This window comes from Etheostoma cragini, chromosome 22 (genome assembly GCF_013103735.1).
Source record: "Etheostoma cragini isolate CJK2018 chromosome 22, CSU_Ecrag_1.0, whole genome shotgun sequence".
In the NCBI taxonomy this organism is placed as follows: domain Eukaryota; kingdom Metazoa; phylum Chordata; class Actinopteri; order Perciformes; family Percidae; genus Etheostoma; species Etheostoma cragini.
Window position 1 is genome coordinate 1088698 of NC_048428.1, and position 16362 is coordinate 1105059.

Genomic DNA, 16362 nt, shown 5'->3' on the forward strand with positions numbered 1-16362 from the left:
CCCCCCCCCCCCCCCATTGACTCAAGTTGGAAGCTAAACATTCCCCTCCGAGCCATTCTAAATAGGATGTGATAAATCTCCTCTTTTCCCTGAGATATGTACTTAATGTCCCTGCTGATAAATGTAGGTCTTCATCCATGCCCAAATGCATTCCGTTAAAAAGATGAATAGTTCCAAGTGGTGGGGAAGAGGTGGAGCGGGAGGGAGGGAGGGAGGGAGGGAGGGGAAAGGCAAGAAAAGGCCATTTTCTATTGGCAATGGTTTGACAGAGTATCTCCTGGCTGGAACAGAATCTAAACGGTGCTAATGGTGAACGAAATGCATCAAGAGATGTTACCTCACCCCGAGAGCCAGGAACGCGAGAAAGGAGGGGAGAGAGAGAGGAATAAGAAGAAAGGGAGAAATCCATTTCACTCTTTGTCATTTGTCTTGTCTTCACATGGCACCTTGGTTTGGAGCTCGCTCTCACCCTTTCTCCTGCCTCTTTCTCCATCTCCCACTCTCCTGATTCCTCTGCTCTTACACCCTCTCCTTTATGTCACACCTACTCACACTCCCCTGTGCTCCCCACTCAAACACCTGCTCTCTAGTTTGCTTCACCTCCACATTATATATAAGTATTATTCGCATTTACCTCCTTTCCACATTAAAATGTCTCTGTCTCGCCGTTTAATCTGTTTAACATCTACTCTTCATTACGTAAACTGTATGGACATACTGACTAATACATGGCCAGAGCCAGTATTATCCGTCTTATATCTGCCAGTAACAAGCAACTGAATAAGAGATGGTTTGTGAATATTGATGAATGACACTTTTCTTTTAAGTACACTCAACAATTTTTAATTAAACTGCAATTTCCTTCCTTCAGCTGCACAGGGACGTTGTAATTGGACAGGACGATGTAGGATTTCCCAGTGTCTTCCAGCTACAGAGTGGTTTACAGCCAATCCCAGGATGGAGACACTTTTCCTTCCCTTAACTCTCCACCCATCCATCCATCCATCCCTCATATTTAATCCCTTATCCTTGCAGAGTCTCATGGGGGCGGAGCTGACCCCAGCTGACCCTGGGTGAGAGGTGACGTACATGTGTCCACATCATTCACACCTACAGGCAAATGAGTCAACAATGAAGCTAACCTGCATTTCTTTGGACTGTGGGAGGAAGCCTGAGGACCACTGTATGACCAGACAAGCCCCGCCCCGCTTAACCATTATTGGTTGGTCTCATTCATAGTTTAACATCCAATGAAGTCCAAACTGCTACATATTCCCAACGCCGGTACGCAGGAAGCTAGAGCTAAGCAGATGGGATAAACGGTCCTTGAGATATCTTTAAAACAAAGGACACACACATATACCAAGGTTCCTTGATTTACAGCCCTGCATGCTGAAGGCATGTGCCGTTCACAACTTCATAACTGGGTGAAAACAGAGGCTCAGAAACTCAGCAAAAGTCACCAAAAGAGGTTTCACGCACTAAAGCAGTACTAGGATCGGGAAACAAATCCACAGACACAAGGCAGAGGGTGTGGGCGTGACACTTGAAAAGGAAACTGCTAATCCAGCCAATCAAGTTACTTGCTAGATTGAAAATGTTGGTTGGTGAATTTTGAATCCAACACCAAAGAAACAGAAGCAGCTGAGAAAGGTTCCCGGTTTGTGCCCCGTCCCCGGAGGTGGTTCTTTCAGACAGCAGAGGCCTCCATTGGCTGCTAATTCCAGCCAGTTGTGCCTATGATGCACTACGGTAAGAGCTGTTCCCTGCAGCATCTCCATTAGATCGGGTGGCCTTTCACTATAAATCTGTTATTGTGTAGATGAGCAAAGAACGGAGGAATAAAAAAATTCCAGAAGGTTTTTATTGAGAGTTTTAAAAAGTATGGGGGTAAGTAATTAAGGGTTTTAACATGCAGATCAATCCACTCTTATACCACCATTTCTATAGTATCAATTTTTACTGTAATGGATTAAGATTCAGTTGATCATTTGCACCATTGCTCAGTTTTTTTGCTTTCCATAGTGAGATGTTTAGATGGATATTAATGTCATGTCTGGGGACAGATGAAGGGGTGGGGCGGGGGGGGTCCTGGGTCTGGGATGGCTGGGTTGGGCTGGCAGAGGATTCCGAAAGGTATGTTGTTTCTAGGACAGGAAGCAGACAGGGCGGTACAAGGACAGGAAACTAGACAACAGGACAGAATAGCAAAGGCTGGGGAAATAGTATACTGGGGGGGGGGGGGGGGGGGGGGGGGGGGGGGGGGGGGGTAGACTGAAATTTGAAGGCAGATGATGGGGCTGGATGAGGAACAGGTGCACTGATTGGAATTAGTGCCAGGTGTGGAGAGAGTCATCAAGGAGGGGCGTGTCCATGCTCTGTGGAACTAGAGGTGGAGACAGGAACACGGACAGAGAACCAAAACACACGACAGGGATAACAAAATGAAGAAATAAAACACACACACACAAACACACGCACACACACCAGACTGTCACTGTGCGGCTTTGGTCTCTGCATCGGCATGGCGGTCACTAGAAACTGAATTTGAATGATTTCCATTTGAATTTCCATAGCTCAACTTAAATAATAGCATTTATAAACTGCATTTGAAGAGTTTAATATTTCCTTTCTTAGTTTTGGAACTGAATTCCAATAAACTTGTAATATAACGAAATGTAATATAATGAAATACAGCTCAGTTGCTCTAAAACTGAATTTGATTGCCTCTAAGAAAGTCAAGTCTCTGTACTTCTACAGTTCAGATTCTGTCTAAGAAACACACCTGTTCTTTGAGGAAGACTAGCGAGTGCAGAGGTGCAGAATTCCAGTTTGTTTATCAGATTAAACTTTTATTTTCTTAATCAATATTAAAACCATATTTACTGATATGTGTGGGATGTAAGTCTCAGAAAACATTGATATTAGCTCTGTCAGGGAGACATCTAGACACTGGCGCTCCACTTTGCATGTAGCAAGTGAAAGTTGTTAACCTTTTCTTCATTTATATGAATTGTATTGTGTATATTAATAGTTATATTTAGATTTTGTTATATATTTTTGCAAATAATGTCCATTTTGTTTACCTGGTAACCATAGTCCTCAGATTGGACAGATAGTCTAGCTAGCTGTCTGGATTTACCCTGCAGAGATCTGAGGACCAGGTAACCATAGTCCTCAGATTGGACAGATAGTCTAGCTAGCTGTCTGGATTTACCCTGCAGAGATCTGAGGACCAGCTAACCACAGTCCTCAGAAACCCACCAGAGGTTAGAACGCCAACACAGAGACAGAGGACGGGGACGGACATCTGGGGGAAAAGAGGGACATCTGGAGGAAAAGTAAAAGATGACTCGATGCAATCCTTTCCCCCTTCCTCTGCAGACTTCGTTTCTCATTGCAGGAGGAAACGAAGACCAAAAACCCCTCAGGTAATTCCCACTAAGCTTTTTACTGTAATTCCAAACAAATATGACCGATCCAAACAGGGTAGAGAGGCGTAGCAGTTGTTCAGCCGACATCACCAGCTTCTCTCGGTCCCATGAGAACAGAGCTGTGGACACTGAGTTTCAGAACACAGCAAACGGTCCTGCAGCCAGATATGAATTCCCTTTCCTATAGAGATAAAAACAAAGCAGGGCAGAACGGAGAAGAGGTGTGAAAAGGTGAGAGAAGAGAAAAGCAGACAGTGTTGATCAGGACGTAATGATTCAATCTGTCACCGGCAGTCAAGGGACAGAAAATACACTGATTCACTTATGATTGGAGCGACCTCCACCTGCCGATAGCAGCTGCGGGAGGTGTGTGTGTGTGTGTGTGTGTGTGTGTCGGTGAAACCAAATGGGTTAATTTATCTACAACACCTAATGGAGAGAGAGGTCCGAGCCTGCTGCTATCATGTTTGGTAATCCTCTCAGAAAGCCTGATGCTGTCCTGGAAAAGCACACATCGTGAAATCTGATTATTTTGACCAGGTTTGTAACAATATCCCACAGCTGGTGGACACCGACGTGTTTACAGTTTTTTTCTGATTGTTAACAAGCATCGGGCGATGCTTGTTAAAACTCACTCAAACCACCTTCATACATACATGCATACACACATACATACACCCGTCCGCCCTGTTCTTCCCGTGGGTCACAGAGCCGTGAGCCCCCCACAACCTTTTTGGTACCTTAATGGGCCGTGGTTGTTCCAAAGAAGTCTTCTGTGGGCCCATCGTGGAATCTATCGCAATTACATGAAACTGCCTCAGATTTTGAGTCGAGGGGCCGTTGCACATTTCACTAAGTTGTGTGAGATCAGGTTGAGAAGAAATAATGACTTATGCCAGACATGACAACAGTATCTGGCAAAATGCAAATCAAACTGCGGTGGGGCAACATTCATTGCCAAATGCATGTGTCTGCTGTTTCCCCACTCGGGGTAGTAAACTGATCTCACTGAGTGCCCCTTTAAACACCTTCATACTTTGGTGCTGAACATGCGCCACAGATAGTAGTTGGTATTAGTTGTGGAAGTCGGCTTCATCCATGACACCATCAAAGATAAGACTCAGAGGTGTGTGTGTGCGTGTGTTTGTGTCTCCTCCCTGCTTCTCATCTGGTTCTGTAATCTGCAAATAAACTCCTCTCTCTTCACAACGCCCCGTGCTTCACCCCCCACAATTAACCTGAGTGTGAACTGTGCTGGTGCTGCCCCACTGAGCTCAACTGTGTGTGTGTGTGTGTGTGTGTTTGTGTCAGCGAGCACATATTAGTGCATTTATATAGAACACCTAATAGAGAGAGAAGTGTGCGGCGCCGGACTGGACCTGTTTGGATGAGATTCTGAGCTTCCACCGCGTGTCTTATAGACTGGCTCCCTGTCATTTGGAAAAGGTCAAGGGCAGAAAATGGAGAGAGAGAGACAGAAAGAGACAGAGAGAGAGATTTGAGACTTTTTTTAAAAACTTTATTTTTCAAAAAAATAAAACGTTTCTTGTATTTTTCACAAAAATGTCATTACTTCACAAATGCCAACAAATAAAAATATACATTAGAATATATATTAGACGCGGACCAGAATGAAAACAAAGAGTGAAAGACGAGCTCTTCTACTGCACGGAACACACAGCTGTGGTGAAAGACCACTGCTCTACAAAACAGAGACAGGAACCTGTCCTCACTCACCCTGGACCAGAGACACCATGTCCCTCATCAGAGACAGGAACTAGAAGTCCTCTGTTTGTCTGTCTAGTGAAGCCAGGGTGAAAAACATGTCCGTCAACTCTCAGCCGGACACACTGTCCACCTGTTTTTTTCCTGCATTTATAAATTAACAGTTTGGCCTGAACAACAATACAATTCAACAATTGCCACTTCTTTGCATTTTTTTTCTTGTAGCCAGCACCAAAAATAAAATAAGTCTCTGTAAACCCCCACAGTCCAGAAACACAGTCTTCAACATGTTAAAAAGAGGCTCCAGTCTGGGACAGTCCAGGTAACAGTGGATGATAGTCTCAGTGAGAGGACAGGAGGGACATGAGGAGGACACGGTGGCCTTAATCCTCGCCAGAAAGTCAGTGACTGCTAGAGCCCCGTGGAGGATTATCCACTGCAGGTCTGCTGCAGGTCCACTGCTTCCTGTCTGGTGGCAATCTGTCCACACTAGATCCGTCCTCTCCCACAGTGTCTTTGTCAGTCCCATTGAAATAGTCCTGCAGCATCTTAGTTTCCTTAGCATCTAGTCTCTTAGTCCACTCATTCAGGATGGTTCTGGTTTGGCGGGTTGACCTTAGGCCCAGCAGAGGGGCCACTGCCTCCGTGTTCAGGAAACCAGGACCGGCAGCCTGCATGATACCCCTTTCTCTGTGAAGCCGGGTCTGCTGCCATCTTGGAGATCCAGCTGGGCCCCCCAAACCAGAGGCTGCAGGAGCCAGAACAGAGATCCTGCTGGTGAAAGTGCAGTCCATTTAAAAAGTTTCCACGTTTTAAAAAGTCCTTGATAAAAATGAGGCAAGTTACACAAAGGGATACAGCCATAGTCCACTAAAAAAAACAATGCATCAAGACCCAGACCTGCTATCCCTCTTAAAATGGTACTGGCTACGGGCCTCCAGACGACATCATCATCTCCAAGTAAAAACATCTGGACGATGTCATCTGCATAGGCCGAAAAAGTAAAATTAGTGTTAAAACCGGATAAAATAGCGGACATTGTGCAACATGGGCTAAATGGACAGAGCATGAAACATCCCTGACATGGAGCAGCTCTGTCTGATCCACCTGGTTACCGGGAAAGACTAACATAAGCCTCCATTAATCTTTAGCACACTCTCAACGTTCTCATACATGACCTTTATCTTGGCGATGAAACCAGGGCTGAGGCCCAACCTTTCCATCATTTCCACAGGTAACGGTCCTCAACCCGGTCAAACGCCTTTTCCTAATCCAAAGAAACCCCAAAAGGGTCCAGAACCAACAAACCAGAGACGGTCAAAATATCTCAAATCAATGACACATAATCAACAATGGACCTGCCGGGCACGCAGTAGGTTTGGGTCTTGTGGATGACCAATGTCCAATACCCGCTTCAGCCCGGAGGCCGGGACCTTGGATGGCAGCTTGTAATCCGAGCACAACAGAGAGAGTGGCCTCCAGTTCCTAATGTCCGTCTAGTCTCCTTTCTTCGGGAGGAGAGTCAACACAGCCCTCCGGCCCCTCAGACGAAGCAGACAGTCAACAAAACTTGCCTCAAAAAACATGAAGAAAGTCCTGTAGAACTCCACTGGCAGACCATCTATGCCAGGGGCCTTTCCCCCCTGCATGCTCTGTAAAGCCCTGAACACCCCCTTCCTCAGTCAGGGCCCCCTCTAACTCCTGATTGTCATCCCCAGAAACTGTGGGCAGGTCCCTGCAGAAACCATTGAAGGCCTCTTCATTGTCCGTGTACTCTGTCCTGTAGATGTCGGCGTAGAACTCCATGGGTCTCTCCCTTATCTACGACGCCATGGACAGTCGCTGTCCTCCTGCCGAACGCAGAGCGTGGATCATCTTGCTCTGACCGTTGTTCTTCTCCAGGCTGAAGAAGAATTTGGTTGGAGAGTCCATGAGCGCAGCGCTCTGGAACCGGGACCGCATCACTGCACCTTGTGCCTTCAAGCCCCGCAGGTCCACCAAGACGGCTTTTTTGGACTTGAGGGCTTCAAGGCAGCCTCGACTTACTGTGAACCTGCAGAACTCTACAGGTCCACTATGGATATCTCCAGATCTTTCATAGACTCAGTAATGTCCCAAGAAACGTTGAGAGTGTACTGCTGACAGAGCTGCCTGATGTCAGCCTTGCCAACGTCCTACCACTGCCTCAGTGAACTAAAATCTCCCTTTCTGACTCAGACACCCTTCCAAAAAAACTAAAAACATCTCTGAAATGTGCATCTCAAAGCAAAGCAGTGTTAAAATGCCTACATGCAGGCCATTGGTTTATATTGGTAATTATAAGATCACAGTACACATATGAATGGTCAGAAAACAACCAGGCAATATAGAGCACCCTTTAAAAAACCTGTCTAATCTAGCCATAGTTAACCGGCTGTCTCTACTATGAACCCAGGTGTACTGTTTCTGCCGTGCATGGCCCCCCCTCCATACATCTAATAAGCGTGAGTTACCATCAGCTGCTGCATGGCTCTCTTAGAGACAGCATGAGGTTTACTGTGGTTCCTGTCTAGTCCATCATCCTACCTACAGTTAAAATCTCCCCCCACAAACAAATACTCCTCTGCTTCACACTCACTCAAAACCGCACCGAGCTCATTTAAAAAAAGAACTCTCTCAGGTCCTGAGTTTGGAGCGTATATGTTAATAAAAAACAGATTAATAAGCTCATACTGGGCCCGGACTACTGAAAGTCTGCCCTTCATTCTTTCATCCACAATGTGGGACACAGGTAGAAAGCTTTTAGAAAATAGGAGTGCTACACCCCCACTTATGCTGCTAACATGACTTAAAACCACCCCCCATCCCATTCCCTCCCCCAGTCCGTCTCGTTTTAAGTGTCGCTGTGTGTCTCCTGCAACAATGCTATATTTCTTGTTTTAAAAAATCAAAGAGGCAAGCCCTCTTCCTCACATCTCTGCCACCATTTATATTGAGAGTGGAGATGTTAAAATGACCCATAATGTCATATGTGATGGGAAAGACACTTTTAACTACTTGTTGTTACTTAGGCAAGTTTGCGATTAAAACTCTGAGACGAAGAACATAAATCAAATGGATTAAAAAGAAAATCAGTACAAACATGGAGGAGATACAGTGTAACCTACGCATTAGGGTTTAATTAGATGACTCAGATCCCAGGAAAAAGCTGTTTTTATTCATTTATTTAGCCCAAGTAATGTATCAAAATCATTCAAATTTGCGTTCCCAAATCCAAAACTCACAATTTTTTTATTATTTGGGCAAAAGAACACAGTTTATGTCCATCATCAACACAGTTTGAATGCTCAGTTGTGCCGCGTGATCAGGTGAGCTGCATCCGTGACGTCTGCTGCAGCGCTGATTATGAAATACCAGGTGGAATATCTGAGACTTGTCTTCTGAAAATCTAGGCAACGCTATAAAACCAATATTTTACAGCGCTCCATTATATAAACTAAGGAAGGTGCTAAAGTAAACCATTCAATGATTCATAAACTCTAAATTCATAAAACCAACCCCATTATGTAGCTGCAAACGGGAATATTCACTCCAGGTTAACCAAATATGTCTTTATTAAGGCAGGGTACGCATAATTCTCTTTGAAACACATACAAGTTCAACTAGATTGAAGACAACGACACAAAGAAATGAACAACTGTGCACTGCAATTAGACAGGGCCATAGGCCGATGTAACACTAATTTGGAAAAAAAGCCTAAACACTGCTGTAATATCAGCGTTGGATTGAACTTAGACTCCACACTTCTTTTAGTTTCCAATGCATTCTAACGCTGCCCTTTCTTTTTCTTCTGGAAGTGTGCTTTCTAAAAATAGAGAGCGTTGTTAGACTGCTCTCAGGCGGTTTCAGATTTTCGTGACAAATTGGCCGCAGATAGAAACCGCTCTCTCCGCCTCCACAGATGTAGACGACTGCTGCGTGATGAATTTAGTGAGCCTTTATTACCATGGCAACATTAGAGCCCTGCCGCCTGCATCAACGTTAACGTATTATATCAATAGACACGCATTTTTTATTTCATTTTATTTCCCATTTCCCGACATAACTTTTCCCGGGAATCAGGAAATAGTCTTAATCCGAATCCCATTCCCCAGGATTTAACCCAGGACACAGGAGCTCCAGCTAAACTCAAACTGGAGAGGCACCTCGACTACAACTTCACACACCATTGCAACCAAAAGAAATACTAAGGCACTCAGGTTAAAAAACATACATATATTTATAGTATATGCAGAACAGAAATGAATTTGTAGGGTGACCTGGGAGCCATTTCCACTAGTAGACCCTCCCGCTCTACCATCTCTACTATCTCTACCATCTCTACTATCTCTATTATCTCTATTATTCATTCATTCCCAACAGGAACAAAGCCATCTGCAAAGCCTTTATTCAAGTTAATGCTGATATATATTTTTAATTGTTTATAGTTGTGGTCTAGATGTTCATGCTGTATTATTTAACCAATCGATGTACTTTTCAAATATTGTGTTTGTTTGTAAAGTCTTTGAGCAGCTACTATCATACATTTAGTAGGACAAGTATGAGTGAAGACAGTCTGGATGATTTCCATATACTTGTGGTGCAAATCAGAATACAGACATGTTTGTGAAATGCACAGATAGTAGTGTTGCATTAAACGTCTGGAACAGTTGGTTAACTGTATATTTTAACAGAAATTGTCCATAGAACGTAATTCACAGTTGTCTTGACTCCGCCCAAGACGATTGTGATTGGTTTAAAGAAATGCCAATAAACCAGAGCACCTTTTTCTCCTGTCCAGTAACGCTGTGTGGACAAGCCCGACCCTCGTCCGCAGCACCATGGAGGACGGTCTGGACACTCGAGACTAGTCGAGACTCTAAAGAAATACTATCAGGATGGTAACAGTAGGATCCAAAATCTTGACTCAGCGTAACGATTTCATAGCCTTTACTGCATTTTCTTGTTTCATTTATCCCTTTCCAATCAATGCATAATGAAATATGAAACAAAAATACAATGAAAAAAAAGATTAAAATATCCAGACAAGTAGACAGCAGTAGGCTTTGCGGGCATAATTGGAAAATAAGTATAAAATGATTTCAAACATGCAAATTAGGAATGAAAACATTTAAAAAGCCATTGTCAAGTTCTCCAGTTCACATTTCGTCTCTTTGCCCAAACTTAAAAAAAGACCTATTCACAGAGTGAAGGACGCTAGAGGCAACTCAAAAATCTTCTGAGTCCTTCTTTATTAATTCTAGTTTAGTTTGTTGAAGATGGATTTCAGTTTGGATGTAGTCTGTGGAGGAAGATTCCAGATCTGCTGTACCAACTGTACCATATGAAGCATTGATATCCACTCTCCTAACTCAAGCAGAGTTGACATCTGTGTGGTGTGCAAAAAGGCCAGGGCCAGAAAGTACCAGCAGATTGTGAGTGATTTTCCGTCCGAGCGAATAACACCAGCCAGACCGATGGAGAGGACATGTCTGGACCAACGGAAGACAAGGACGAGGTGAGAAAGAAAGGCAAGCTCAAGGTGTGGGGAACTGTGTGACACCTACACACACAGATGTGCAACAGCAGAAAGTAAGACGTTGATGCAAATAAAGACCCAAGACTAAACTGTGTATAACAGTCCCCGTTAAAAGGAATGAAGTCTTTGATCGGCCCAGTTTGTATGTAGTGGTATGGCCATAATGTCACGTAACTCCCTACCCCATAACATGGCCTTATCTGGGAACAGGAAGCATTTACCGAGGAGTCATTCATATCCTGTTCACATTTTACAGACGTCAAACTATAGGAGTGAAAATACTGGGAGGTTTAAGCAAACTAAACATGTAGACTTTGGGAAGACGGCGGTAATCTCTTTAGAAACGTTCTACTCTGTGTTTTGGACTGGCTCCGACTCAAACTGCCCTCACTGGATTTGTTCTGCATAAATGAGCGCTGCGAGCAGGTGAAACACAAACAGCCCGCTTCTCCACTCAAGTCTTATACCCTTCCTCCAAGGTATTTTTCAAATTAAGCTTGGAAAATATCTTTCCAAAGCCTGCGAGGCGGGCTGTAGCGCTTCGCACAGGTAAATGCTGCAAATGTCTGCTGCATTCAAATGCAGAGGGACTTACACATGCATCTGAACAATAGTCACAACTAAACGTTAACAAAGACATTCATACGCTACTTTGATACATTGACATTGGGTAATTACTGACACTGATGTGGCTGGTGCAGTTCAAGATCATCAAAATCCAGAATATACATGTCAAGCTAATGTGTAAAGATAATGAAGAGTGTTTTCAGCCACAGAGCCAGATACCGATGTAGTCTTTCACCCTGGATAAGTGGATTATTATGATAAAAAAAACACGTGTATTTCCACTTTTTCCGGCCCATACTTTTAAGAAACATTGCTTTCCACATCTGTGCTGATGCTGTGGGTTTGCAGCATGCTCGCACACTCTTTTCCTTCATCCTAATTAATTGGCACTTCAGATCCCCGCTGCATCACGGAGCCTCCTGGTTTTATCTCACACGCTAACACACTGACAGCTGCTGCAGTCTCGGAGGCAACAACAAGCGTGCCCTGCGTGTGTGTGTGTTTATGTGTGTGTTGTGGTAAGGGGAGGGGGGTGGGGTGGACATGTGTCTGAGTAGGTGCTGGTTTTTGCATCATTAAAAATAAAATCTATATTTGCATCCGTTGTTTTGTCTTCTAAACTTTTACACAAAGTGGAAACCCAAGTTGTCTTTGAATGTATCATTTGAACCTGACTTGATGTTAATAACCTGCAACGTTCCATACCAATAGGTGTCTGTTTTTCTACGTGGCATTACCCAGCAATAGAGATCCAGGTATCCTTTTTGAAAGATATTGTTCCCATGTTACATGATTTATATATATGTCCAACACATTCTTCTCAACGCTTGGCCGGGTGCCTTTGGCGTTTGGTATTGACGCAAAAGTCTCCTTTGGATTCATATTTAGACGCTCTGGGTCAGGACGTGCGTTCAACTGACATGAGACACCAGAACGGGACATGAACCCCGGTCACCTGGGGGACAGTCCTGTGTTGTTAACCCCAACCTGCCTCCTTACGCAGCAGCCACTCACATTTCCAATTAGCCACATTTTTTTAAAGGAAAATATAGATTGTGACAGCCAATAAACACTTTCATGTGTCCAAGTTTCTTTGAATCGTTCTTATTCTATATAGCACACCCGCTAGACACATAGCCAACAGTTATGTATTAACACAATAATTTACACTTTATTAATCCCGCAAGGGGAAATCGTGTTTTCACTCTGTTGTTAATATACACATTACACACAGGCCTGAATTACACACACATGCTCAATACTGGAACATGGACTAATGGAGAGATGTCAGAGTGGGGGAAACCTCACTTCAGAGTGTTAGTAATAGAGAAGATAGACACCCCCCCAGGGTGGTGTTCTACCACTCTGACGTGAACTGAGTCTGGTGAAACAGGAGGTTTCGTTCGAAGAGCAGTCTAAACAAGAGTTAACATATAGCTTTAATTAGCAGCCTGGAAGATGGTTACATTTTTGCTTTGATTGGACATCTTTAATTTTAAAATCCTACATTGGAATGTTCTGACATTTTTGGTGTGACAGCCCGGGGGGGGTGGGGGTGAACTGCCACTCTGAAGTGAAAGGAGTCTGGTTAAACAGGAGGTTTTGATCTAAGAACAGTCCAAACCAGGGTTAACATATAGTTTCAATCAGCAGCCTGTGAAAGGGTTAAATATAGCTTGGTGAAATGAGTCCCAGGCAGTTCAATTCAGTGCCTTGCTCAAGAGCAGCCATCTCTCCAGCTACCAGTCCACCGCCATTCGTTGGTCCATGTAGGGGACTTGAACCAGCAACACTCTGGTTTCCAGCCCAACTAGTGACTGCTCCTTTCCCTGGGATGTCCTAAAACGGATTGGTCCCGTCGCCAGTCTTTCAACTGAACTGGTCTTAAGAGCTATAGGGGTTTGGACCCCAGCGCCCAGCACTATCACACACGGTTCTCTCTAGTTTTAAAATCACAACAGAAATCATGGCTGAAACTCAACCAATCACGTGACCATTACCAGTGTTAATCATGTTAACGTGTGGCCGGGTGGGTTCAGTGGGTGGAGCCGGCGCACATACACAGGGAGGTTTATGCCTCGTTGAGAGCTCATGTTAATGTGGTATATAATGTTTTAAATGGAAAGTGTTCCTGTTAATACACAAACAAAATTTAAAAGCTTTCAAAAGTGCTTTGTTTTGGGCATTTTCATTTTGCATACAGCTGACCTATGTTGTCTATACAACTGCTCTATGTATACACTGTGTATTACAAGAGAAAAGGCCATAAACTCATCATAAGAATATTTAAAGGTGGATTTTGATCTGCAGTGGCGCCTCCCCTCTACAGTCAGTTGATTAAGGGATGCCCTTTGCAGAACCCTGCACAGTGTGTATATATAGTCCCCGAGCTCATACTGGAGCCTCCCACACCTCAGAACTCCTCTCCCTGATTGACACTGATTAGATTAGACAAGGTATCCCGGAGTGATCCTTTAATTCCCTCACACCCAAAGACAACAGCAGCAACGTGTGCTGAAAAGGTCAAAGACGCAAAGCCTTACGGTACCTAAGACCTACGCTTTATTATCTTCGCTCTCACAAATAATGAAACTAATGAAAAACACGGAAAAGAAAGCTTCCCTGGGTGGAACTGTCAACTGACTCTTGGAATAAAATGTCTGGCTGCTGCTAATTTTTGCCTTTCGGTGTGGCGTACGTCTCATGTGTGCAGCTTCATGAATAACCAGGTGAATTCTATTATAGGGTTTTTGCATGGAACATATGAGGACATGACTCTTCACCAGGATGCTGTGGATGTTTGTGCACAGTAGTTTCCTTGACAAATGATCTAGACAATAAATGTCCCAATGTCCCAAGCTGATCTAGAGGATAAAAGTCAAAACCAATCCATCTATTGTTTTTACGTTATTGGCTATAAATCCAGATGTTTGATCTGGGAATAACAGCTGTCAAAAAGTCATGTCCACTGAGTTTTATTTGTATCTAACTTAACATATGATGCAAATGTAGTGAAACTATTTTTGGGTTAACAATTAGTCAAATCCGATTCAAGTCGAGTCGAGCCCTGATGATGACGATTGATCTACCAACCCTTGTAGAGCAAGCTCAGGCCTGCCTTGGACCAGCTCCTACTTATGCTGTAATGGTTCTGGACCACCGGGGGACTTCCTCTCTCCTCTCTTTCTCCATCTGCGTCCATTCATGTCCCAGTAATGCTTGTTACCAAACTCATCTCGGGGAAGCTTATTCACCGGAGTCCTTACGTTCTCTCGCCCTGCAGTTTTGTTTGAATTGGGGTGCATCAAGTCAGAGTTGCAGGTCCCGCGGTCTTGCTCGATGCCCTGCTGTGGCCTTCTCCACTCTTCAACGCCCTGCATTACCCACAACTGCTACAACTATTATTTCTAGTAAAGTTCCATTATCTGTGTTACTGTTCATCATTCCAACTCGTATAATAGTTATGAATCATATTTCTCTATATCTGTATTAGTGTCTATGTCTATCACTCAGCAATAGATGCCCCCCCACCAAGAGCCTGGGTCTCTCCCAGGTTTCTTGCTTGCTCTTGGGGGATTTTTTGAAATTGTTGGGTCTTTGTAAATTATAGAGCGTGGTCTAGACCTACTCTAGCTGTAAAGTGTATTGAGATAACTCTTGTTAAGATTTGGTTCTATGACAGAATGACAGAACCTAGAAGTTAAATACATTTACATGAAGCTATGAAATATGATAAATATGAGTATGATGGACTCCAGGAGGCCACTGGATGTCTAGCCTTGGGCTCCAAAGTAACTAGAAACAGTGTTTGCACACATGGGCTACTAACACTGCTCTCAAGTAAATGATCAAACTTTATGTTAACGCGGCTCAGAGTAGATCAGCAGATGCTGCCTCATACGTACACTTGTATCAATATTTAATAAGTTATAATAAAACAAAATAACCGTCAAAGTGCAAGTTGAAAGGAACACAGTTTTAAGTTTCCTTCTAAGAATATCTACTCTCTCAAGACCAACGCAGACAATAGAAATGCTTTGAGATATTGTATTGAATAAATTAGTAATTCCGTTTGGCTGTATGGTTGTGTTCAGAAGAGTCCCCTGATATTTCATGAGCACCAGGAAAGACAACCAGAACACAGCAGTAGCAGCATTAGGGGACGCTCCCACAGTTTAAGACTGGGAGAGCTAAACTACTCCCCCATATGAACAGAGCAGCAACGATACGGTGGAGCTGGGGAAGGAGGGGGGGGTTTCATCAATGCAACAGCAAGACGTTAGGAGCAACTAAAGCAGCAGCAGCAGTGAGGAGCAGACCAGAGCTGCTTCGAGTTGCCATTTAGCAGCGAGGGGGGCAGACCACACAGCTGCTCTGATGCCTATCACTGCTGCAGCTCAGCTGATGGGACTGTGTTGTTGGCCAATAGAGGTTAGCAGCATCTTGACTACTTGGCCCGCCAGAACTCCATTTAGTGATTTCTAGAGCAGAAAAGAATCTTAAAATGAATTCTGAAACTAGCAGGTAGCCAGCGCAGGTGTGTGCAGATACAGCACGCCACCAACGGAAACGAGATGACAGAAGCAGAACAGTTTGCCGGTACATGCCTGTGTGTGTGCAGATGTGAGCGCTGCATGGGATCAGCATACACATTTGTCAGTTAGTTTGTGAGTCTGTCTTTTTAATTAGCCTGCTGTTAATCACAGCCCTCTGATTACTTTTGTAATGATGTCACTGGCGCATAATGACAAAGGAGGCGTTACGCTGCGAACATGACAGGTGCTCGGCGTCTCATTTGACGAGGACGGAGGGAGGGGGAGAAGGAGGGGAAGGAAAGAAAACACCAGCAGGAGAAAAATGTAAATAGAACAGAGGGCCATTATTTGGAATGCCGGGGGGGCCTGCAGTCGCCAACTTTCAGCTGTCACAGGTTGAAATGTTTTGGGAACGACATCTCTGTTCACCTTTCGCTTGTCTGGCATCGAACAGCTTTTGCGTGTTCCGAGCGCAGCTAACCTTGTCTCATGAATAACAGCGCTGCGTGGAGACGTCACCTGGTTCACTTTCTAAGAATTAGGT

The 16362-nt window shown here is 44.1% G+C and overlaps 1 long non-coding RNA gene across 1 annotated transcript in view; it reads left to right on the forward strand.

Annotated features, from left to right (window-relative positions):
• Positions 1 to 16149, forward strand: part of LOC117938172 — a 17974-nt gene extending 1825 nt beyond the window's left edge. Inside the window, exons 2-3 of the long non-coding RNA XR_004655340.1 lie at positions 4499 to 4500; positions 16137 to 16149. This is a non-coding gene — a long non-coding RNA (uncharacterized LOC117938172). The remainder of the gene's footprint in view (positions 1 to 4498; positions 4501 to 16136) is intronic.
• The last annotated feature ends 213 nt before the right edge of the window (positions 16150 to 16362 follow it).